Source organism: Schistocerca piceifrons, chromosome 9 (assembly GCF_021461385.2).
Source record: "Schistocerca piceifrons isolate TAMUIC-IGC-003096 chromosome 9, iqSchPice1.1, whole genome shotgun sequence".
In the NCBI taxonomy this organism is placed as follows: Eukaryota; Metazoa; Arthropoda; class Insecta; order Orthoptera; family Acrididae; genus Schistocerca; species Schistocerca piceifrons.
In genome coordinates this window covers 29,246,198-29,269,995 of record NC_060146.1, presented here as the reverse complement: position 1 = coordinate 29,269,995, position 23,798 = coordinate 29,246,198, and positions in this window count along the sequence as shown.

Genomic DNA, 23,798 nt, shown 5'->3' with positions numbered 1-23,798 from the left:
ACAGTAGCCACGTTAGATGCTTGGAGAGAAGATGGCTGGAGACGGTGGTATTGAATCGCGACGCAATTTGTATGTTCCATCGTCAATACGAGGGTGCGGGGGTTACAACAACCTGTCAGTGACGTATGGGAAACTACCAACTTCAGTCCCCAGAGAACGTCCATCACTTGACAGTAGCCACTATAGTTGCTTGGAGAGAAGTTGGCTGGAGACGGAAGTATTGAATCGCGACGCAATTTGTGTGTTCCATCGTCAATACGAGGGTGCGGGGGTTACAACAACCTGTCAGTGACGTATGGGAAACTACCAACTTGAGTCCCCAGAGAACGTCCATCACGTGACAGTAGCCACGTTAGCTGCTTGGAGAGAAGATGGCTGGAGACTGAAGTAGTGAATCGCGACGCAATTTGTGTGTTCCATCATCAATACGACGGGTTTGAGGCTTACAATCCACTGACAGTGGCTATCGGAAACAAGCAACTTGAATCCTAGGAGAGCGTCCATCCTGTCACCAAGGCTGCTTTAGTCGCTTGGAGAGAAGTTGGCTGGAGACTGATGTATTGAATCGCGACGCAATTTGTGTGTTCCATCGTCAATACGAGGGTGCGGGGGTTACAACAACCTGTCAGTGACGTATGGGAAACTACCAACTTGAGTCCCCAGAGAACGTCCATCACGTGACAGTAGCCACGTTAGTTGCTTAGAGAGAAGTTAGCTGGAGACTGAAGTATTGAATCGCGACGCAATTTGTTTGTTCCATCGTCAATACTAGGGTGCGGGGGTTACAACAACTTGTCAGTGACGTATCGGAAACTACCAACTTGAGTCCCCAGAGAACGTCCATCACGTGACAGTAGCCACGTTAGTTGCTTGGAGAGAAGATGACTGGAGACTGAAGTATTGAATCGCGACGCAATTTGTGTGTTCCATCGTCAATGCGAGGGTGCGGGGGTTACAACAACCTGTCAGTGACGTATGGGAAACTACCAACTTGAGTCCCCAGAGAACATCCATCACGTGACAGTAGCCACATTAGCTGCTTGGAGAGAAGATGGCTGGAGACTGAAGTATTGAATTGGGACGCAATTTGTGTGTTCCATCGTCAATACGAGGGTGCGGGGATTACAACAACCTGTCAGTGACATATGGGAAACTACCAACTTGAGTCCCCAGAGAACGTCCATCACGTGACAGTAGCCACGTTAGCTGCTTGGAGAGAAGATGGCTGGAGACTGAAGTATTGAATCGCGACGCAATTTGTGTGTTCCATCGTCAATACGAGGGTGCGGAGGTTACAACAACCTGTCAGTGACGTATGGGAAACTACCAACTTGAGTCCCCAGAGAACGTCCATCACGTGACAGTAGCCACGTTAGCTGCTTGGAGAGAAGATGGCTGGAAACTGAAGTATTGAATCGCGACGCAATTTGTGTGTTCCATCGTCAATACGAGGGGGCGGGGGTTACAACAACCTGTCAGTGACGTATGGGAAACTACCAACTTGAGTCCCCAGAGAACGTCCATCACGTGACAGTAGCCACGTTAGCTGCTTGGAGGGAAGATGGCTGGAGACTGAAGTATTGAATCGCGACGCAATTTGTGTGCTCCATCGTCAATACGAGGGTGCGGGGGTTACAACAACCTGTCGGTGACGTATGGGAAACTACCAACTTGAGTCCCCAGAGAACGTCCATCACGTGACAGTAGCCACGTTAGCTGCTTGGAGAGAAGATGGCTGGAGACTGAAGTATTGAATCGCGACGCAATTTGTGTGTTCCATCATCAATACGAGGGGTTTGAGGCTTACAATCAACTGACAGTGGCTATCGGAAACAAGCAACTTGAATCCTAGGAGAGCGTACATCCTGTCACCAAGGCTGCTTTAGCCGCTTGGAGAGAAGTTGGCTGGAGACTGAAGTATTGAATCGCGACGCAATTTGTGTGTTCCATCGTCAATACGAGGGTGCGGGGGTTACAACAACCTGTCAGTGACATATGGGAAACTACCAACTTGCGTCCCCAGAGAACGTCCATCACGTGACAGTAGCCACGTTAGTTGCTTGGAGAGAAGTTGACTGGAGACTGAAGTATTGAATCGCAATGCAATTTGTGTGTTCCATCGTCAATACGAGGGTGCGGGGGTTACAACAACCTGTCAGTGACGTATGGGAAACTACCAACTTGAGACCCCAGAGAACGTCCATCACGTGACAGTAGCCACGTTAGTTGCTTGGAGAGAAGATGGCTGGGGACTGAGGTATTGAATCGCGACGCAATTTGTGTGTTCCATCGTCAATGCGAGGGTGCGGGTGTTACAACAACCTGTCAGTGACGTATGGGAAACTACCAACTTAAGTCCCCAGAGAACGTCCATCACGTGACAGTAGCCACGTTAGCTGCTTGGAGAGAAGATGGCTGGAGAATGAAGTATTGAATCGCGACGCAATTTGTGTGTTCCATCATCAATTCGAGGGGTTTGAGGCTTACAATCCACCGACGGTGGCTATCGGAAACAAGCAACTTGAATCGTAGGAGAGCGTCCAACCTGTCACCAAGGCTACTTTAGTCGCTTGGAGAGAAGTTGGCTGGAGACTGAAGTATTGAATCGCGACGCAATTTGTGTGTTCCATTGTCAATACGAGGGGATTGAGGCTTACAATGCACTGCCAGCGGCTATCGGAAACAAGCAACTTGAATCCTAGGAGAGTGTCCATCCTGTCACCAAGGCTGCTTTAGTCGCTTGGAGAGAAGTTGGCTGGAGACTGAAGTATTGAATCGCGACGCAATTTGTGTGTTCCATCGTCAATACGAGGGTGCGGGGGTTACAACAACCTGTCAGTGACGTATGGGAAACTACCAACTTGAGACCCCAGAGAACGTCCATCACGTGACAGTAGCCACGTTAGTTGCTTGGAGAGAAGATGGCTGGGGACTGAGGTATTGAATCGCGACGCAATTTGTGTGTTCCATCGTCAATGCGAGGGTGCGGGTGTTACAACAACCTGTCAGTGACGTATGGGAAACTACCAACTTAAGTCCCCAGAGAACGTCCATCACGTGACAGTAGCCACGTTAGCTGCTTGGAGAGAAGATGGCTGGAGAATGAAGTATTGAATCGCGACGCAATTTGTGTGTTCCATCATCAATTCGAGGGGTTTGAGGCTTACAATCCACCGACGGTGGCTATCGGAAACAAGCAACTTGAATCGTAGGAGAGCGTCCAACCTGTCACCAAGGCTACTTTAGTCGCTTGGAGAGAAGTTGGCTGGAGACTGAAGTATTGAATCGCGACGCAATTTGTGTGTTCCATTGTCAATACGAGGGGATTGAGGCTTACAATCCACTGCCAGTGGCTATCGGAAACAAGCAACTTGAATCCTAGGAGAGCGTCCATCCTGTCACCAAGGCTACTTTAGTCGCTTGGAGAGAAGATGGCTGGAGACTGAAGTATTCAATCGCGACGCAATTTGTGTGTTCCATCGTCAATACTAGGGTGCGGGGGTTACAACAACTTGTCAGTGACGTATCGGAAACTACCAACTTGAGTCCCCAGAGAACGTCCATCACGTGACAGTAGCCACGTTAGTTGCTTGGAGAGAAGATGACTGGAGACTGAAGTATTGAATCGCGACGCAATTTGTGTGTTCCATCGTCAATGCGAGGGTGCGGGGGTTACAACAACCTGTCAGTGACGTATGGGAAACTACCAACTTGAGTCCCCAGAGAACATCCATCACGTGACAGTAGCCACATTAGCTGCTTGGAGAGAAGATGGCTGGAGACTGAAGTATTGAATTGGGACGCAATTTGTGTGTTCCATCGTCAATACGAGGGTGCGGGGATTACAACAACCTGTCAGTGACATATGGGAAACTACCAACTTGAGTCCCCAGAGAACGTCCATCACGTGACAGTAGCCACGTTAGCTGCTTGGAGAGAAGATGGCTGGAGACTGAAGTATTGAATCGCGACGCAATTTGTGTGTTCCATCGTCAATACGAGGGTGCGGAGGTTACAACAACCTGTCAGTGACGTATGGGAAACTACCAACTTGAGTCCCCAGAGAACGTCCATCACGTGACAGTAGCCACGTTAGCTGCTTGGAGAGAAGATGGCTGGAGACTGAAGTATTGAATCGCGACGCAATTTGTGTGTTCCATCGTCAATACGAGGGGGCGGGGGTTACAACAACCTGTCAGTGACGTATGGGAAACTACCAACTTGAGTCCCCAAAGGACGTCCATCACGTGACAGTAGCCACGTTAGCTGCTTGGAGGGAAGATGGCTGGAGACTGAAGTATTGAATCGCGACGCAATTTGTGTGCTCCATCGTCAATACGAGGGTGCGGGGGTTACAACAACCTGTCGGTGACGTATGGGAAACTACCAACTTGAGTCCCCAGAAAACGTCCATCACGTGACAGTAGCCACGTTAGCTGCTTGGAGAGAAGATGGCTGGAGACTGAAGTATTGAATCGCGACGCAATTTGTGTGTTCCATCATCAATACGAGGGGTTTGAGGCTTACAATCAACTGACAGTGGCTATCGGAAACAAGCAACTTGAATCCTAGGAGAGCGTACATCCTGTCACCAAGGCTGCTTTAGCCGCTTGGAGAGAAGTTGGCTGGAGACTGAAGTATTGAATCGCGACGCAATTTGTGTGTTCCATCGTCAATACGAGGGTGCGGGGGTTACAACAACCTGTCAGTGACATATGGGAAACTACCAACTTGCGTCCCCAGAGAACGTCCATCACGTGACAGTAGCCACGTTAGTTGCTTGGAGAGAAGTTGACTGGAGACTGAAGTATTGAATCGCAATGCAATTTGTGTGTTCCATCGTCAATACGAGGGTGCGGGGGTTACAACAACCTGTCAGTGACGTATGGGAAACTACCAACTTGAGACCCCAGAGAACGTCCATCACGTGACAGTAGCCACGTTAGTTGCTTGGAGAGAAGATGGCTGGGGACTGAGGTATTGAATCGCGGCGCAATTTGTGTGTTCCATCGTCAATGCGAGGGTGCGGGTGTTACAACAACCTGTCAGTGACGTATGGGAAACTACCAACTTAAGTCCCCAGAGAACGTCCATCACGTGACAGTAGCCACGTTAGCTGCTTGGAGAGAAGATGGCTGGAGAATGAAGTATTGGATCGCGACGCAATTTGTGTGTTCCATCATCAATTCGAGGGGTTTGAGGCTTACAATCCACCGACGGTGGCTATCGGAAACAAGCAACTTGAATCGTAGGAGAGCGTCCAACCTGTCACCAAGGCTACTTTAGTCGCTTGGAGAGAAGTTGGCTGGAGACTGAAGTATTGAATCGCGACGCAATTTGTGTGTTCCATTGTCAATACGAGGGGATTGAGGCTTACAATGCACTGCCAGCGGCTATCGGAAACAAGCAACTTGAATCCTAGGAGAGTGTCCATCCTGTCACTAAGGCTGCTTTAGTCGCTTGGAGGGAAGTTGGCTGGAGACTGAAGTATTGAATCGCGACGCAATTTGTGTGTTCCATCGTCAATACGAGGGTGCGGGGGTTACAACAACCTGTCAGTGACGTATGGGAAACTACCAACTTGAGTCCCCAGAGAACGTCCATCACGTGACAGTAGCCACGTTAGCTGCTTGGAGAGAAGATGGCTGGAGACTGAAGTATTGAATCGCGACGCAATTTGTGTGTTCCATCATCAATACGAGGGGTTTGAGGCTTACAATCCACTGCCAGTGGCTATCGGAAACAAGCAACTTGAATCCTAGGAGAGCGTCCATCCTGTCACCAAGGCTACTTTAGTCGCTTGGAGAGAAGATGGCTGGAGACTGAAGTATTCAATCGCGACGCAATTTGTGTGTTCCATCATCAATACGAGGGGTTTGAGGCTTACAATCCACTGCCAGTGGCTATCGGAAACAAGCAACTTGAATCCTAGGAGAGCGTACATCCTGTCACCAAGGCTGCTTTAGTCGCTTGGAGAGAAGTTGGCTGGAGACTGAAGTATTGAATCGCGACGCAATTTGTGTGTTCCATCGTCAATACGAGGGTGCGGGGGTTACAACAACCTGTCAGTGACGTATGGGAGACTACCAAACTGAGTCCCCAGAGAACGTCCATCACGTGACAGTAGCCATGTTAGCTGCTTGGAGAGAAGATGGCTGGAGACTGAAGTATTGAATCACGACGCAATTTGTGTGTTCCATCATCAATACGAGGGGTTTGAGGCTTACAATCCACTGCCAGTGGCTATCGGAAACAAGCAACTTGAATCCTAGGAGATCGTCCATCCTGTCACCAAGGCTACTTTAGTCGCTTGGAGAGAAGATGGCTGGAGACTGAAGTATTCAATCGCGACGCAATTTGTGTGTTCCATCATCAATACGAGGGGTTTGAGGCTTACAATCCACTGCCAGTGGCTATCGGAAACAAGCAACTTGAATCCTAGGAGAGCATCCATCCTGTCACCAAGGCTGCTTTAGTCGCTTGGAGAGAAGTTGGCTGGAGACTGAAGTATTGAATCGCGACGCAATTTGTGTGTTCCATCGTCAATACGAGGGTGCGGGGGTTACAACAACCTGTCAGTGACGTATGGGAAACTACCAACTTGAGTCCCCAGAGAACGTCCATCACGTGACAGTAGCCATGTTAGCTGCTTGGAGAGAAGATGGCTGGAGACTGAAGTATTGAATCGCGACGCAATTTGTGTGTTCCATCGTCAATACGAGGGTGCGGGGGTTACAACAACCTTTCAGTGACGTATGGGAAACCACCAACTTGAGTCCCCAGAGAACGTCCATCACGTGACAGTAGCCATGTTAGCTGCTTGGAGAGAAGATGGCTGGAGACTGAAGTATTGAATCGCGACGCAATTTGTGTGTTCCATCATCAATACGAGGGGTTTGAGGCTTACAATCCACTGCCAGTGGCTATCGGAAACAAGCAACTTGAATCCTAGGAGATCGTCCATCCTGTCACCAAGGCTACTTTAGTCGCTTGGAGAGAAGATGGCTGGAGACTGAAGTATTCAATCGCGACGCAATTTGTGTGTTCCATCATCAATACGAGGGGTTTGAGGCTTACAATCCACTGCCAGTTGCTATCGGAAACAAGCAACTTGAATCCTAGGAGAGCGTCCATCCTGTCACCAAGGCTGCTTTAGTCGCTTGGAGAGAAGTTGGCTGGAGACTGAAGTATTGAATCGCGACGCAATTTGTGTGTTCCATCGTCAATACGAGGGTGCGGGGGTTACAACAACCTGTCAGTGACGTATGGGAAACTACCAACTTGAGTCCCCAGAGAACGTCCATCACGTGACAGTAGCCATGTTAGCTGCTTGGAGAGAAGATGGCTGGAGACTGAAGTATTGAATCGCGACGCAATTTGTGTGTTCCATCGTCAATACGAGGGTGCGGGGGTTACAACAACCTTTCAGTGACGTATGGGAAACTACCAACTTGAGTCCCCAGAGAACGTCCAACACGTGACAGTAGCCACGTTAGCTGCTTGGAGAGAAGATGGCTGGAGACTGGAGTATTGAATCGCGACGCAATTTGTGTGTTCCATCATCAATACGATGGGTTTGAGGCTTACAATCCACTGACAGTGTGTGATAAACCTTTTGCATTTCCTTTATGTTTTCGTCTTCCTTAAAGGCAAAGAGACAAGATGAAGCGGTAGCCCATCATAGAGTCTATGCCTACCGTCATGTATTTTTTGGCTTTCAGTTGTTAATAAACAGAGGATTTTTTCTGGTACCGGTAGGAGGAAGGAGGGATTCGCGCTCAGCTAGTGAAAGAGTGAGAAGCACGTCAATTTTTTAGCGAGTAATTGTAGACCGCCATTTTGGGGTCGCTATGAATAAGTGAGGACTGTGGATTTCATATGTGCACCGTTTAGAAAAATACAGTATTGTTTTATTAACAGAAAGGTCGTGTGAGTTGTTATTTCAAATAGTACAATAATTACAATAACTGAAGCCCACCTGTGTACTTTGGAAAATTACGAAGATCCGATAAGCGTAATAGGAACACGGTCAAGACTTCAAAGGTGAACGCGGCGACCAAACGTAGTATTATAAGGAATGGTAAGCACAAATCTACAGCGGAGAAAGAAACTACTCCGCCCTGCAAAATAATATGAACTAATACGGACTTACTTCCAGGCATAGCTCAGCTTATTGTGCTTGTCATTCACGCCGAAAAATTAATCTCATTAATTCAATACATTTTAAAAAGCCACGCATTTTATTATCATCTATTCCATTATTTTATTATACTATAAAGTGGCGACGGGTGACAGGCACGATACGCAGTGGGCGAAAACTGTGAGTACTAGTATTGTTAGGAAAATGAATATGCATGTATGTTAACGATTTCTTTATGTTCCATGTACACTGATGATGTGACGGAGACGATGATGTGGTACTGAAGAAATGCTATAAAAAGGAAATAATAAATAAATTAGAAGGAAAAAAGGCGACAATACCAAGAGCACAGAACAAAGCACAATAGAGGAAGTACGATTTACAAGACAACAATCAGGTAGGACTGCGCAATGCATATAGAGAATGCGTTCCCAGTAGACCTATTAGAAAATCCATCCACCTATTACCTATATTCCAGAACCTAAAGCTTCAGATATTAACGCTATTGTAGTCAAGTGGAGATAATGACATTTCTTTATTAGTATAGAAAGTATATTGACTAAAGAATAGCTGAGACTATAATTACATACAACTGTATATGCATTTTTTTTTCGCGTGAGAAGTAGCGCGGAAGCAAAATCTTAAAAAAGAAAACTTTTATTTTGATAACTGCAGTGGTATAAGGATTTCTATAATGGAGGGTCAAAACAATAAGGAAATGTCATTCGAAAATCATAATGCGAATGTAGTGAGTGTTCATTTGCAAAATGCAACAATGAGTGGTTTGGAACTGTTTAACGGTGATTATTTGGATGCTGGGCGCGACATGCCATTGTTGCATTCGACGCCCGTGAATACAGAACATTTAATTACAAGCAATACGTTAATTACAGTAGACGTAAGTAATGGCACCTCGAGGCCAGAGAATATTTTAAATGAGAGCAGTTCGCGTAGTACGGACGCAGCTGCTGACAGGCGTAGGCCGGAAGTGAATACGGAAGATATGCAAGCCTTATTTCGAGCCTTAACAGAATCCATACAAACAAGCATGAATGCAATGAAAGCAGACATAAATTCAAAAATGTCGGGCTTACAGACTAAAATGTCAAGTTTACAAACGATACAAGCAGACATGACCACAGTAAAGTCCGAGATCGAGAAGGTTAATACAAACATGACACACATTTCAGACGACGTAAAAAATTTGCGCACAGAACTCAATAGTCTGGACACGAAGTTCACACAGCAGATTTCACAAATCTTCACGGAGGTGGATAGTAAAATTAATGAACAAGTACAAATTTCGGTTCACGATATGGGTGAGAAATTAAAAGGCATAGTGGGCGAAAAATTTGAAACACTAACACACACGTATCGACAGAAGCTATCCGGAATTAGAGAAACCCAAGAGAATGTACAGGCAATGCAAAAGAATACGCAGGTCAACTTAGACAATGTACAACCAGATGTAGCGAAACTACATTCTTTCTGTAACGACTTGCCAGAAAATGTAGAAAAAATCACATTGGAGGTAGGATTACTCAAGTTAGAACACAAGAGGATCAACTCAGACATTGTGCACCTTTATGAATCGGTAAAGAGCAATGCAAAGGACGACAATACAACGTTCGCAGAAAAATGCGTACGTGAACAGCGTACCTATGTGGAAGCGGTAAAGGAAGTAATGGGGGACAAGGAAGAAGAAATCTTAAAACGCGTAGAACATGATATCAGGCAGTTAGAACAACGGTTAAGAGACGAAATAGTTAACAAACAAAGTACGGTAATATCATCGCCTGGGGCTGTAAGCGGAGCGATAAACAGCCATCCGCCAGTGGGAGGAACCAGTGGCGCGGACAACAATGCCCAACCCACGCCGCGCGACCGCATGTCGACGCGAGCAGCGGGCAAAACTTTGCTGAAACAAATATACCATCACCGCAGGGAAATGCTGTTCCGCCGTGCTGGACAGCGTTGTTAATGGATGAGAGCTTAATAAAACATCGACAGGTTCCCGTATTCTCAAATGAGAAAAAGCGAACGCACCCAGTAGTGTTTGTCCGAGCCTTTAGAAACGTACTGCCCAGGACTTGGACAGAAGCTCAAAAAATTAAATATGTAGTAGGACACACCGAGGGTGATGCCCTTTTGTGGGCTACGGAGATGTCAGAACTTTGTGAGACATATGAGCAGTTTGAGAATGCATTTTTAGATAAATACTGGTCAACAGCTATCCAGGAGAGGTTAAGACGAGAGGTATTTAACCCAGTACCATATCATTCAAAATTCGGGGGGCTAAGAAGCTATTTTGAAAAATACCTAAACAAGACCCGTTACTGGAATAATCCGATATCTCATGTCGATGTACTGAAAATCTTAAAGAACAAGTTACCTGCAAATGTTAGGGAAAAATTAATAACTGTTCCCGAATATGATCTCGAGTATTTTCTTTCAGTGCTCGATTCAATAGATCTGATTCATGAGGATGGGCAAGCCACACCTAGTTATCGTAACGGTAATGGGCACAACCCAAACGGGAAGAACTACGGTAACGGCAACGGCTTTGGAAATTATAACGGTCGTGTGCGTATGAATGAATGGCATCCGTATGTACCGCCGCGCCACAACGGAAATCCGTACAATCGGTCTACCTACCAGCCACAGAGTGGCCGAGGGTCGTACGAAACTAAATATCAGCCCTATAGGTACGGTAATGGCAGAGACAATAGAAACTCGAGGGAAAACTTCGACAATGGGCGACAAGGAAATGCAAATTACCAGGAACGGAATATGCAACACAGGGATCCGAGAGATAATAGGCAGCCCGTACAGTCAAATCGAAACAACCAGGACACGAACTGGCGAGCACGCGAACATACAGTAAACATAGTAGAAGTGACGGCAGAAAATGAAACAATACCTTTACCGGCCCCAGGAAATAATAATCGAGCGTGACTAGAGGAAGAAGGTAATGAACTGTCAGTGTGCCACAGTACTAATATGAGCGACTTAAACACTAAAGCGAACAGGAACGGAAAGGAGGAAGCAGACCCTGAAACAAACCTACACATACAGCATATCCGGAATCTATTTTTAAGGTATGATAAAGGGCGCAGAAATGAAAGAAGACTTGTTTATCGAAGAGAAAGAAACAACACGCAAGGTAAGTGAAATTATTCAAGCAACAATAAAGGTAAAGGTGGGAAACATAGATGTACTAGTTGTTTTGGATACTGGCGCGTCGACAAGCCTGATGTCTACTAGCGTGTTCAAAGAGATAGCGAGGGAAGTAAATGTTCCCACACTACCTGTAGAGAACTGTAAGATCGTAACGGCGACGGGAAGTAAACCTAAAGTTATAAAATTACAGGCCAGCATACCCATTAGCATATGTGGCGTAATTTTGCAGTGTACTTTCTTGTTGGTAGACAAACTTATAGTGAACTGTATGCTTGGTATGGAGGTGTTCAGAAGATATGGGATAAAAATAGATATTGGCAGCGGGGAATGCCAGTTTCATGTAGGGGAGCGCACGCTGACTATGGACTTAATAAGAACTACAATGACAAATCAGGTTAGGCCGACACCAGACAGTAATGTTAAATTTGTCTACCCTCAACCCATAATGGTAAAGGAGATGGAACTTGATGACTCTGGTAGGGAGATCCTCGATGAGCAAATAGTAGACAGTAAAATAAATAAATCCACTTGTCTTAACAATGAACAGCGAAGTGAACTGACAAAATTACTCTTCAAATATCATAACATTTTTCGTAAACAACCTGGTGTTATTAAGGGATATGACTATAAAATGGAAGTATACCCGCATGAAACTTATTGTAGAACGTCTTATGGCACCCCTTGGGCAAAGAAAGCGGCAGTAAGAAAGGAAATAGAGCGTATGATTAGTTGGAGGGTTATTGAAACGTCGCACTCACCTTACTGCAGTCCGATTCTCGCAGTTAGTAAAACTGACGGAACGGTGCGGTTGGTGTTAGACGCGAGAGAAATAAACAAAATCATCGTTCCTCTAAGAACAAGGCCAGAGAATCTAGAGGAGCAGTTATTAAAGTTCCATGGCGTTAAGTATTTAACATCCCTTGATTTGAAAGCTTCGTACTGGCAAATTTTATTACATGAAGAGAGTAGAAAGTGTACAGCTTTCATGAATGCCGGGAGGAGCTACCAATTTAGGGTGCTGCCTTTCGGATTAAATGTGAGCGCTGGTGTATTTATTGAAGCATTAGACAGAGTTCTTGGACCGGAACTGCTTAGCCAGGTTACACTCTACGTTGATGATTTATTAATTGCAACTCAAACATGGGATGAACATGTAAGTATTTTGGAAAGGATTTTGCAAAAATTTGATGAATACACTGTCACAGTTAACTTTAAAAAGTCTGAATTCGGAAAGGAAAAAATAAAATTCTTAGGGCATATTATTTCACCAGTAGGAATTCTACCTGACCCCAGTAAACTAGATGCGATACGGAATTTCCCAACACCCTATACTAAGAAACAATTAAAAGGTTTTCTAGGTATGGCCTCGTTTTTCATGAAGTTCCTGCCACAACAATTGTTGAACAGTAGTTCACTATTAAACTTACTGCGTAAAAACCACAGTTGGTTGTGGACTAAAGAATGTGAAAATGATTTTCAGCAGATTAAGCAGGCGCTGATTAACGCGCCTATCCTGAAACACCCAAATATGGAATTGGATTTTTGTTTAAGCACCGATGCTAGTTATCAGGGGCTCGGTGCGTGCCTGTTTCAAATAATAACAAAGGATGGTAAGGAAGAAGTCAATGTAATCAGTTTTGCCAGTAGAACCCTCACAGAATGTGAAAGATCTTATTCCGTAACTGAGCTAGAAGCATTAGCAGTAGTTTGGGCGTTTCGTAAATTTCAATATTACCTTTGGGGAAAACATACCAAAGTTTACTGTGATCATCAAGCCTTGTCTTTTCTTCTGACGTGCAAGTTGTTACATAAGAGAATAGCGAGGTGGTGCCTGTATGTCCAAGAGTTTGATTTTGAGATAGTGTACATAAAAGGGGAACAGAATGTTTTGGCAGATGCACTATCACGGTTACCTCAAGGTCTTACCGATTTCCACGAGTTAGAGGAACAAACATCAGACTTCAAGGTCCTTTTAATAGAGGATGGAACTTTTAAACCATATTATATTAAAATGTGCAAAAACATGCAACGTTTACAGGAAGAAGACCCGAGATGGAGCAAGGTAAGGAAAAAATTGCAAGCTAGAACACACGAACGTTTAGAGCAGTATTACATTATACATAATGGCGTCCTCTTTCACAGAAGAGATCGACGGATGGATAAGTGGTGTGTGTGCATACCTCAGGAATACGTGGAAAACTTCATTCAACACACGCACCGCACATGGGGGCACTATGGAGCGCTGAAGTGTGCCGCCAAAATTTCTACGTACTGTTATTTCCCTAATATGAGGCGACGTATAGAGCAAGTAATCAGACGCTGTGCGGTGTGTCAAAAGGTCAAACATCAGAATAGGACCAGTCTTAACGCACTAAACCCAATAATACCAAAGCAACCAAGAGATCTTGTATCTATTGACGCCGCAGGTCCTTATCCCCAAGCCCGCGGCGGAGTTAAATACATCGTAGCCCTGTATGATGTTTTTAGTAAGTATCTCCAGCTGTACGCAGTCAAAACAGTTAGGTCAGGGCCAATTATAAGGCGAATTCTGGAAGACTACATACCACGCATCGGGAAACCACAGGCAGTCCTAACTGATAACGCCTCAAATTTTACATGTGCCCAATGGAAATCATTTTTAAAATCACAAAACATACGTCATATTTTAGTATCCAAGTTCCACCCGGAAGCAAGTCCCGTCGAACGGTGCTTCCGTGAATTTAATAGGTTTATCCGCACATATATACCACAGAACCAAAGGAAATGGATAGAATACCTGGCTCCGTTTCAGCACATAGTAAATCACCTACCACACACATCCACAGGGCACACACACCGGCCGAACTAATGTTTGAAAAGATGGAGCTAGATGAATGGGCAAAACCGATACCTAAATTAAGGCACAAAGACGTAATCTTAGAAGAGAAAGTACGGCGAGCGCTAATAACATTGGAAGAGCAAGCTCAGATAAGGAAAGGAATTTACGACAGGAAATTGAAAAACGTAACAGAATTCCAGATTGGACAGGAGGTACTACTAAGAACGCATCCGAAATCATCGAAATTAAAGGCATTGAATAGAAAATGGCAATTGTTCTATGTTGGTCCCTATATCATTGTTGACAAGCCACATCCGGGGTGCTACTTGATAGGAAATATAAAAAATGGTAAAATAAAAGGCATGTATCCACATAAAGATTTGCGGAAATTTATTAAATGAAAATTCAAATCTCATTCTGTCCTTATCTGTTGCATCAGTAAAACGCAAGAAGGTAGGAGGTTTGTCGCTCTTTGACAAATAAACCGACTGGCGCTCGGTTCCTCTCCAGCTAGGGGGTACAATATTTATATTTCCGTTGCCCTCTCCCTCTTCTACTATCCTGCTTAATCAACAAGGAATGTTCAATCTTCTTTTACTATCTAACATGCAGAGGGTGAGATTCAGCCTAGTGAAAATAAACTTTTCTTGTATTTTGATATTGTACTTTCTTAAGACTTAATTCACAGCGCGCGAGCTTTAAGCGAGAGGCAAGAGCGATGGGGTATACTGAGCCGTGCTGCCGCGCTTAAAGCAGAGCGTACTTCAACAATTATATACGGAGCGGCTTAACAGCTGATCGTAGGGGCCAAGTAGGCAAAAAGCAAGGTTGAGCTTAGTGTCCCCTGTACGATGCGCAAAGACACACTGCGCACCGCGACGGAAACCATTCTAGAATTTAAGCGAATCGGCATCCACACCGCCTAACCAGCTGGACAAAATAGGAGCAATAGGAAATAGAGTACCTATCAGCTAGTTACTCTGACGTAGATGAGCAACACAAACTAAACGAACAGAGACATTTATTCCTAAGTCGGTGACTATACTGTAAAGAGCATTAATGTTAAGAGTAAATCATTAGTTTAAGCATATGCAGCTTTAAGAAAATGAGCACATTGACGCAAGTAAGCTATAAGGAGAGTAGAATACGCTAAATTTGTGAACCCAACATATTCTATTGAATGTACATAGCTAGGAATAAGTATAAGTATTCGAAGTAGAAGAGAATATATACAGGAAATGACCTATCCGACTATATACAACAGGACTAAGACAAGTTGAAAAAGGAAGTAACAACATGTACACTTGAAAGAACGCGATTAGCACATAACTTAAGAACTAAACGACTTACATACAACACATACGCGAGCGACGATGTGAAAGGTAGAATGAGACATAAACATAGAAAAATGCGTGTGACTGAGACGTGCGTGTGACTGAGACATAAACTATAAAATAACATATCGTAGAACTACACTTCTTTACAGACAACATTAGAAGTAGTGAGCTTAATGTACAGGGAGAATACATATCCACAAATTTGTTATTACAGAGCTCACCTATGTTAGTTGCTATTAATTACACGATATCTTATAGTATAAGCAGCAGAATAAAGCTGTAAACATGAATTGAACAACACGCGGGAGATAAGCTAAGTAAATACAAACACCAACCAATACGCACACAACGTAATTGCATGAACTTAAAACAAAAGAACTGAGGTAAGTACTGTATGTTTACAAAAGCGATATGGAGAAATAAATGAAATTTCACTGCTGGATAATATTTTGAAGTAGAGAGAGTGAAAGGTTTTATTAGATTCGATTGAAGGTATTAATTAGTTAATTACGTTTGTGGTGACTTTCCGTGCATGGAGTGAATCTAGGAAGAGAATGAAAGTGTATTAGAGTAATACGAGTTTATTTATATTTGTGGGAAGAAATAAATAGTGCGGTGGTTCTAGTGTGAGAACCCGGTAGGTAGTACACGAGTATAAATGGCGATTTATGTGGAATATTTTTAATGAATAATTATATGGGTATACGGCGATGAATATGAAGATTAATGTTACAAGGGTACCTAGGAAAGGGCCACGAAGCTGACGTAAGAAAGAATACACTATGTAGTTTTAAGTCTTAGAATGAATGGTTGTATGAGTGGGGAAAGCAAAGTATGATGATGCATGTACGGTAAGTAATTATGAAAACGAACATCACGAAGAAGCAGTGAGTAGTATAGGAGAAACAGTGAAGTCGATAGTAACAATGGTACATGATAAACATTTAAAACACACCACAGCACAGTGATTTGCTACACAGACATCAGAATGTAAAACAACCTAGTATGAAAAATATTTCCTTAGCGACTAACTGTTACAGCTCGAGAAACTATAAGGTTAATATAAATGAAAATATGATACACGATGCGTATGAGGAATGAACACAAAATGCAGTGAAACAATATTTTCTACACTGAGTTCTTGCACACAGAAGCGAAAGCATCATTTTAGCGCTTGCGCGTTCTTATCTATCGGTAATGAATTATGAGTGGAGCAACACATGACAAAAATACGGTACAATTATCGGTCACACGTCACAAAGGTAAACATGTACATGTCGTCGAATCAATAAGGCAGAAATATGGCTTGAAATATATATTCACGAATGTGGAATATTACGACGATTAACAAGCAGTGATGAAGTCAGGTTTGTCAAGGGATAAAACATTCCCCACACTCGCTCACAAACGAGCATTTGTAAATATTATACATAGTATGAAGATTTATCAAACGCCAAGGATAGAATAAGTACACTAACGACGCACTACAAATAGCAATCCTAGAAGCAGCTTGATCTCTGAAGCAGACCTTAGCAAATCCTGTTTTCCATGTAGTGAGTAGTGCTGGAACGTATTTTCTATGTGTATTTTTGATGCTAAAAAGACGCAGGAGGTTGGACCTGCAAGTCAAGAGAAAATCAAAAATTCAGAACAAATGAGAGATTCCTTCTAATTTACTTATTAGTGTGTAAGATGGATGATGCCTAACATGGAACCCATATAGGAAATATGAATGTGACTTGTACATTTATGTGTCAACTTTACTATTGCCAATGTCGATGTCTATGAAAATATGTATGTAGTATTTTCTATTGTAGTTGTGGATGTAAAAACGCGCAGGAGGTCGGTCCTGCAAGACAATAACAAGAAAGAGCAAACATTCAGAACAAATGCAAGATTCCTTCTAATATACTTATTGCTGTGTCAGATGCTGCTTAACATATATAAATGAAAATATGATACACGATGCGTATGAGGAATGAACACAAAATGCAGTGAAACAATATTTTCTACACTGAGTTCTTGCACGCAGAAGCGAAAGCATCATTTTAGCGCTTGCGCGTTCTTATCTATCGGTAATGAATTATGAGTGGAGCAACACATGACAAAAATACGGTACAATTATCGGTCACACGTCACAAAGGTAAACATGTACATGTCGTCGAATCAATAAGGCAGAAATGTAAATGTGAATTGGACATTTATTTGCCAACTATATATTTGTTAATGTCGATGTCCATATAAAATGTATGTATGTACTCTTTTCTTCTTTTCTATGTGTATTTGTGGACGTAAAAACGCGCAGGAGGTCGGTCCTGCAAGACAAGAATAGAAAATGCGAATGTTCAGAATAAATGAAAGATACTTCCTGATTTACGTATTAGTGTGTAAGAGGGTGCATGTCATGGAGTCCGTATATGAAATGTGGATGTGAATTGTAAATTTATGTGTCAACTCTATTATTGTCAATGTTTATGTCTATGTATGTACTATTATCAATTTTATGTGAGATTTTATACTTGAAGAAGAACAACTTATGTATGTATGTGAAGTGCAACGCGACGGACGAGTAAAATACTCGCACGTGTGAAGTGATACAAAAATATTAAGGCGTAATAATATTGAAAATAACGGCTCAGCCGTAATATGAGTAAACGCTGCAGTCTAGCAAAGTGAATACAGAGAGTGTGATGCGTGTGCGACGGAGATATCAGGGGAAATCAGTATGACCACGAGTTGAGGTGTGAGAACCGCTAACTATAATGCACGACGGAAGATAATGCCGTATCCTGCAGTGCGGCTCTTACCTTCAATGTCACTGGCTGAAATCCTCGCCCAGGCGCGAGATGAGGTATTGGTGTTCTTCGGTTGAGCGTTGGAGCTGAATCCGTCGTATCCAGTCTCCGGACTGGAGGGCAAATACAACACCGACTTCACGAGCCTGGAGCGACATTACAGTGTGGACGCGGGCAGTGCTGCTGCTCACGTGGCGTTTGCGTCACTGAGTAGGGCGCCTTAAACAATGAGCTGCTGCTGGCCGTAAGTGCAGCGAACAATGAGATAACGTGTGTCGAAAGGGCAGCTTATCAGAATGGCTAATGAACCAAACACCAAGGAGAAAAACAATTATTAAAATATGGTGAAAGGACAATGTAAGAAATGTAACATTTTCCTCCTGATAATACTGCTTAATAAATATAAGGAGAAATAAGAGACTACGACGTTAGCACGCCATGGACGTGCGATATGTAATATGAATATATGTGAATGTAATTACGTGATATAAGTATATGTGAATGTATTTATATGTATGAATTTGTAATGGCCAAGAAAATGAGCTTTTTAGATATATTTGTAGTAACATAAGGGTATTAAAACTCCATTGACGTGCACCAAGTGACTGAACTATGAGCCCCAAGGCTAATAAGACTACTGTATACTGTCTCCCTAAATAAAGAAACTTATTTCCGACAGTATACAGTAGGGGGGCATTTGTGATAAACCTTTTGCATTTCCTTTATCTTTTCGTCTTCCTTAAAGGCAAAGAGACAAGATGAAGCGGTAGCCCATCATAGAGCCCATGCCTACCGTCATGTATTTTTTGACTTTCAGTGGTTACTAAACAGAGGATTTTTTCTGGTACCGGTAGGAGGAAGGAGGGATTCGCGCTCAGCTAGTGAAAGAGTGAGAAGCACGTCAATTTTTTAGCGAGTAATTGTAGACCGCCATATTGGGGTCGCTATGAATAAGTGAGGACTGTGGATTTCATATGTGCACCATTTAGAAAAATACAGTATTGTTTTATTAACAGAAAGGTCGTGTGAGTTGTTATTTCAAATAGTACAATAATTACAATAACTCAAGTCCACCTGTGTACTTTGGAAAATTACGAAGATCCGATAAGCTTATTAGGAACACGGTCAAGACTTCAAATGTGAACGCGGCGACCAAACGTAGTATTATAAGGAATGGTAAGCACAAATCTACAACGGAGAAAGAAACAACTCCGCCCTGCAAAATAATATGAACTAATACGGACTTATTTCCAGGCATAGCTCAGCTTATTGTGCTTGTCATTCAAGCCGAAAAATTAATCTCATTAATTCAATACATTTTAAAAAGCCACGCATTTTAGTATCATCTATTCCATTATTTTATTATACTATAGGTGGCTATCGGAAACAAGCAACATGAATCCTAGGAGAGCGTCCATCCTGTCACAAAGGCTGCTTTAGTCGCTTGGAGAGAAATTGGCTGGAGACTGAAGTATTGAATCGCGACGCAATTTGTGTGTTCCATCGTCAATACGAGGGTGCGGGGGTTACAACAACCTGTCAGTGACGTATGGGAAACTACCAACTTGAGTCCCCAGAGAACGTCCATCACGTGACAGTAGCCACGTTAGTTGCTTGGAGAGAAGTTGGCTGGAGACTGAAGTATTGAATCGCGACGCAATTTGTGTGTTCCATCGTCAATACAAGGGTGCGGGGGTTACAACAACCTGTCAGTGACGTATGGGAAACTATCAACTTGAGTCCCAAGAGAACGTCCATCACGTGACAGTAGCCACGTTAGCTGCTTGGAGAGAAGATGGCTGGAGACTGAAGTATTGAATCGCGACGCAATTTGTGTGTTCCATCGTCAATACGAGGGTGCGGGGGCTACAACAACCTATCAGTGATGTATGGGAAACTACCAACTCGAGTCCCCAGAGAACGTCCATCACGTGACAGTAGCCACGTTAGTTGCTTGGAGAGAAGTTGGTTGGAGACTGAAGTATTGAATCGCGACGCAATTTGTGTGTTCCATCGTCAATTCGAGGGGTTTGAGGCTTACAATCCACTGACAGTGGCTATCAGAAACAAGCAACTTGAATCCTAGGAGAGCGTCCATACTGTCACAAAGGCTGCTTTAGTCGCTTGGAGAGAAGTTGGCTGGAGACTGAAGTATTGAATCGCGACGCAATTTGTGTGTTCCATCGTCAATACGAAGGTGCGGGGATTACAACAACCTGTCAGTGACGTATTGGAAACTACCAACTTGAGTCCCCAGAGAACGTCCATCACGTGACAGTAGCCACGTTAGCTCTTTGGGAGAAGATGGCTGGAAACTGAAGTATTGAATCGCGACGTAATTTGTGTGTTCCATCGTCAATACGAGGGTGTGGGGGTTACAACAACCTGTCAGTGACGTATGGGAAACTACCAACTTGAGTCCCCAGAGAACGTCCAACACGTGACAGTAGCCACGTTAGCTGCTTGGAGAGAAGGTGGCTGGAGACTGAAGTATTGAATAGCGACGCAATTTGTGTGTTCCATCGTCAATACGAGGGCGCGGGGGTTACAACAACCTGTCAGTGATGTATGGGAAACTACCAACTTGAGTCCCCAGAGGACGTCCATCACGTGACAGTAGCCACGTTAGCTGCTTGGAGAGAAGATGGCTGGAGACTGAAGTATTGAATCGCGACGCAATTTGTGTGTTCCATCGTCAATCACTGTCATTGGTGTGGAAACCAGCAACTTGAGTCCCAGGAGAGCATCCATCCGGTGACCGTATCTGCGTCAGTCACTTGGCGAGAAGTCGGCTGGTGAGCGAAGTATTGAATCGCGACGCGATTTGTGTGCTCTATCGTCAATACGAGCGTGCTAGGTTTACAATAAACTGCCATTCGTGGATCGGAAACAAGGAACTTGTCTCCCAGGAGAGCGTCCATCCACATCCGTGTTAGTTCGTTGGAGAGGAGTCTCCTGGAGACTGACGTATTAATTTCGTCCGAATTTGGTTGTTCCATGGTCTATACGAGGTTGGGAGAGGTACAATGAAATGTCAGTGGTGCATCAGATACAAGCAACTTGAATTCCAAGAGAACATCCTTCCGGCGACCGTAGCCGCATTAGTCGCTTCCACAGAAGATGGCTGGAGACCAAAGAATTAAATCGCGATGTAATTTGTGTCATGCATCGTCAGTACAACGGTTCGAGGGTTACAACAATCTGTCAGTGGTGCATCAGAAACCGGCAACTAAGCTCTTAGGAGAAAGTCCATACAGTCACCGTAGCTGCGTTTGTCGCTTGGACTGAGGTTGGTTGGAGACTGAAAAATTGAAACGTGACGTAAATTGTGTGCTCCATCGTCAATACGAGGGTGCGAGGGATACAATAAACTGTCAGTGGAGCATCGGAAACAAGCGACTACACTCCCAGGAGAACGTCCATCCGGTGACCGTAGACGCACTTGTCGCTGCAGAGAAGTCGGCTGCAGACCGAAGTATTGAATGCGACGCAGTTTGTGTTTCCATTGTCGGTACGAGGGTGCGAGCTTTACAATAAACTATCAGTTGTGCATCGGATCCACGCAACCTGACTCCCGGGAGAACGACCAATCGGTTTGTAGAGAAGTTCTCATGGAACCTGTAGTATACAATCGAGACGCAATGTCTCTATCGCTTCGACAATGTGAGTGTGGGAGAGTTCCAGAAAACGGGCAGTGGTGCGTCGGAAACAAGCTCTGGACTCCCAGGAGAGCTTCCATGCAGTGACCGTATCTGCGTTAGTCGCTTGGAGAGACGTCGGCATGCGCCCCGTACTATTGAATCGAGACTCAATTCCTGTGTCGCATCTTCAGTGTGAAGGTGCGAGGGCTACAGTAAATGGGCAGTGGTACATCGGATACAAGCTACTGGACTCCCAGGACAGGTTCCATGCAGTGACCGTAGCCTCGTTAGTGGCTTGGAGAGATGTTGTCTTGGAGCCTGTAGTATTCAATCGCGCCGCAGTTTCTGTGTCGCATCGTCAATGTGACTGTGCGAGGGTTACAGTCAACGGGCAGTTATGTATCGGATACAACCGGCAGCACTCCCAGGAGACGTTGCATGCGGGGATTATTGGCGTGTTAGTCGCTTGAAGAGCAGTCGGCATTGGGCCTGTAGTTTGCGATCATGACGTAATTTCTGTGGCGCATCGTCTTTGGGAGGGTGCGATGATTACAGTAAACAGGCAATGGTGCATTGGACTCTAGCTGCTGGACTCCCAGGAGAGGTTCCATGTGGTGACCATTGGTGACTATTGGATTACGCTTGCACCCGTGAATCGCAGAGTTAATGTCGTGGTGAAGTGTCTGCAGTATGCCCCTAATGCTGCTAAGGCAAAACTATTTCCGTGTCCCAGGATGAATGTTATGAATCAAAGGTTGCAGTATTTCTAGAATCCTAGAGACAGTGATGTGAATAAGCGTTTCTAAAACTGCAACATAAATTTTAATGCGTGAAGGGCAGAAATAGTGTTATGTTGAGGCGCATACAGAATGCCTGTAGTATTATGATGGAGAGGTTACATCTGCGTTCCAGCGTTAATGATATGGAGAGAGGATTGCAGTAGGCCTCCAGCTGTGCCTCGTTACAAGCTACTGGACAAAGATGCTGAGAGAGCTACACGAAACCAACATATATGTCTCGGAGAAATATTACAGGACTCCCAGAAGTGGTTCCATGGTGAGGCCGTGGCTGAATGCCAGCAGTAGTGGCAGAGAAACGCACGTGCAGAATGGCTCCAGCAGTGCCATAGTGAGAGTTGCACAACTCTGTGATGAGGAGGGCAGCATTAGTGCCATGGAGGGCAGCATTAGTGCCATGATGTGGCGTCTGCTGAATGCCTATTGTAGTGCAATTTTAGTGTCCCAGCAGCAAGGAGTTGGCGTGAGAGTTACAGTAAGCTGACAGCTGTCCCTTGGGGATTTTGTTACCCAGAAGACGTTCCGTGGGTAGACACTTGTTGAATACCAGGAGCAGTATCGGAGAAATACACTTGCAGAACGATTCCAGCAGTGTCAAATTCATTTGCAGTAATCCGGCACCTGTGTGGTAGAGAGGCAATTCCTGAGGTGCAGCGGTATCTCATGGTGAGGCGTATGTAGAATGTCTGCAGCAGTGCGACGGCGAAGCGACTTCTGTGTCAGCGTGAATATGACTGAGCGAGGGTTACAGTAAGCCGGCCGCTGTGGCTCCATTACAGGCTACTGCAGACACAGTTGTGGTTTTACGCTGATAGCGTTGAAGAACGATAGGAGCCATGGTAAACTCCAGCAGGTTCATGGAGCGACATTAGCCTTTCTAGAGCAGAATATGTGTATCATTGAGAGGCACCTGCTGAATGCCTGTTGTTGTTCAACGGCGAACCAATTTTTGTGTCCCGGCAGCAATGAGATGGCTAGATAATTACACAAATAAAGCCGCTATGCATCGGAGACACTTTATTTGATACCCAGAAGAGGTTCTGTGGTGAGATTCTTGCTAAATTCCAGCAATAATGTCCTAGAAAGGCAC